The sequence below is a fragment of the Dermacentor silvarum genome, chromosome 5 (assembly GCF_013339745.2).
Source record: "Dermacentor silvarum isolate Dsil-2018 chromosome 5, BIME_Dsil_1.4, whole genome shotgun sequence".
Taxonomy (NCBI): domain Eukaryota; kingdom Metazoa; phylum Arthropoda; class Arachnida; order Ixodida; family Ixodidae; genus Dermacentor; species Dermacentor silvarum.
The window spans coordinates 98,692,090-98,695,166 of NC_051158.1; the positions used below are offsets into that span (position 1 = coordinate 98,692,090).

Below are 3,077 nucleotides of genomic sequence, written 5' to 3' on the forward strand. Positions count from 1 at the left end.
TCGGTGTCGCGCCAACGCCTCGGCAGACGATCGGGAACGCGATGCGGAGCGCGAGCGGCAATGTTGGGCCGATCCGGCGGCTCGTGTTGCCGAGCTAGACAAATACGTAACCAATTATTCAGGAAGACTTTAATGAACCGTCGGGATTAACCCAGTGATAAACACCAGAGCCGCACATTTCAGCTTCGCTGGTTTACCATCTGTATGGGGTGCATGGGCGGTGAATTTTTGATCACTAATCTATTAAAAATGCACATCCGAGGGACACCGACGAGCCAACTGTGGAAGAATGAATGAACGAATTCTTTTAATAAGAAAACGGAGGACAGAAGGTCGCTGGTGGGGGAGGAGGGACATACGAGGAGAGGTAGACACCTACTAAATCGCGCAAGGCAGGCCGCTAGCAACGCCGAAGCGGGCTAATTTTACCAGGTGCTCTAATCCTGAACTGTGGAAGAAGACGGCGTCGAACGCGTGAGCAGTGGCACGAGCGCGTTCATGCCGACGAGACAACTGTGGAAGAAGATGACGACGAACGCGCAAGCAGTGGCACGAGCGCATTTGGGAGTGACCTGAGGTTTTGCTTACGCGCACGAAAAAATTTGGCTGAGGTTTAACTCTTGTAAACCTAGTTATCAGAAGCGACAGGTCAGTTTGGCTTGGTTTTTCAAAGACTATGCATACAATGTTTGATTAATACATGCTTCCGCGCTTGGTGAGCTTCTCTATAACGTGCTAACCTGGCCGCCCTTTGCTCCGGTGTTTCAGCAGCCAACCTTGCCTTTGCTTGAGATTTGACAGCGTGCCATCTAGCTATATCTACTGGATGATTGGATTCAGCCTGTCGCTTGCGCAGAAGCGCACGCATAGGTGGTCCAGGTGGCGCGCCATCCATGGCGAGACTGAGCGACCAAGTGCCGGCGGAGCAGTCATTAAGCCCTCGCCTAGTCACATGGTACCGCGGCGGCGAGGCTCCGAGCGAGCGCAGCTGCGACGCCTCTCCGCAGCGGATCACGTGGCGTGACGTCACACCTGCTACACTTGCGCTCCGGCGGCTCAAGGTCATTGCGACGCGATGAATGACCTTGCGAGACATGATGTAGTAGATATTTCACTCTAAAATCCACGGAACCCTAGCCATACACAGCTTTGCTGTAAAAGGTGAAGACAGATGAGCTGGCATTGCTGACCTGGACATGGATTGGTGCAGACGCATCGTCAGCTGTGCTCTGGTGACTTTATCGGGATTCATCGTGGACCCGGACTGGAAAGGGTATGTGCGAGAGTTGGCCGGCGATAGCTGCAGCCACTGAGCCCCGGCTACGGGTCCGTGGCAGTGCTCCAAGGCCTCGGTAAATCCCCGTGAAGCATTAACCTGCCACCGTCCATTTGGATTTATGCTGGTCCTACGTTAATATTACTGCTCGCAGGAAGCACACAAATGAATTAATTATCATTTATTCACGCTTATGTTCGGAACATGCAGTTGCGAGGTTTACTGTTCTCGAAGCAGCGGACGCGCAGTGCCTTTGTACAATACGTGGAGAGAAAGTTTGCAGAACGGTACTTTTTTTATCGAATGGCGTGACCGCACCTCGAGGGCAGTTGAGTTGCTCAAAAATCCCCAGGAGTGGTGAGAAAATTGCTGCAGCAAGCAACTTGGCCAACCACAGTTGAAAGGATAAATCATACTGATAAATCCTTAGCCCCTTGAAAACAATAAAATGATGTTAGAACGATATGCATACACACCAAATGTCGCCCTGGCTTGCGGTGACTTCCAGTACGGTAGACGGACTTATGCCTCGGTATCGTTTCATCGCATCATTTATACCCACCACCGTCTGATCGGCGCTTCTTCTTATTATTTATTTATCGTATAATTATTCCAGACACGTGCACAAAGTTAGTGCTAACGAGCTGTATTCTTAAGTGCGGAGTTCTTAATACTCCTGCGTCGAACGTGACGTTTGTAACTTACGTCAAGCAATATGTCGCCATATAGCGGGTATAGCCAAAGTGCTTGTTATATAAATGTCAGCCGATCTTGTAATTACATATCCCGAATCAGAGCATGAAAATGTTGCTGATGCTGCTCGTTATACCTTTCAGATAAAGTCTCGGTTCAGATGACACGTGATCCCTGCCAATTATCCGCCTACTGTTATCTTGTCTTTTGTTGTGTTGCTTAAAAATGCCCTTCCGCATAATTTCGGAGTGCGTGTCAAGGCCGATGAGTCATAGGCCACACCTTAAAGTTTAAATGTTGGACTGCGTGAGTTTCGGATAGTGTAGAAATAGGGAAATATCGGTTCAACATTTTACGATCAAAATTTAGTTGAATATGTCCCAAAAAGCTCGCGAAATGGACGTTGTTATACTGAAACTCGCGAAAACGACGCCAGTTACGCTCGCTTGAAATGACACGGAACCCCAGAACATTAAAATGTACCGCGCTGGTTCTTAGACTTCGGTCATCGGGGCAGGACCCACCGCGAGCTGAAAGTTTTGGAGACAATATTCAGGCATATGTGTTATATACCCTGACCATATGCCCACGTCATCTGCTGAAGTGTTAGCAAATGCTGTTATTAAAAAAAAACATTCATGCAGAAACTCCACTGGAGTTATCTAAGTATGCTTAAGCATTGTACCACTTGCTCATCTCCACGCAGCGCGGTGTCATTATCAGTCTCATAAAGCTTGACGATCCGACCAGCATAAACACTGCTTTATCGGTCGTTATGAACCTGTGAAAGTGGATGCCCGGCGAAGCTGTTGCAAAACCACCGCTACAGCTGTTGACGGGGGTATGCAATGCTTTATTGATGGTTCGTATGCTTGTTTTGAGCTTGTTCGTTATTGAAACGTATGCTGTTCGGTGTGTTGTATGGGTGATTGCAATGAATATATGCAGTGTTCGCTTCAATTTGCTGAGCGCTTGTAACCTCACCCTTACGGCGATATGAGACATTGCATTCGTCTTACATTAGAAATGCTTACGCATTTAAAAATAGCAAACTATCATCCTTGCAGTTTTGCTAAGAGTAAGGTTGCCTGGATAGTATACTATTTAT

The 3,077-nt window shown here is 48.0% G+C and overlaps 1 long non-coding RNA gene across 1 annotated transcript in view; it reads right to left on the reverse strand.

Moving 5' to 3' along the window:
• Positions 1 to 1,768, reverse strand: part of LOC125945922 (uncharacterized) — a 9,906-nt gene extending 8,138 nt beyond the window's left edge. Inside the window, exon 1 of the long non-coding RNA XR_007467214.1 lies at positions 1,753 to 1,768. This is a non-coding gene — a long non-coding RNA (uncharacterized LOC125945922). The remainder of the gene's footprint in view (positions 1 to 1,752) is intronic.
• Positions 1,769 to 3,077: the final 1,309 nt, after the last annotated feature.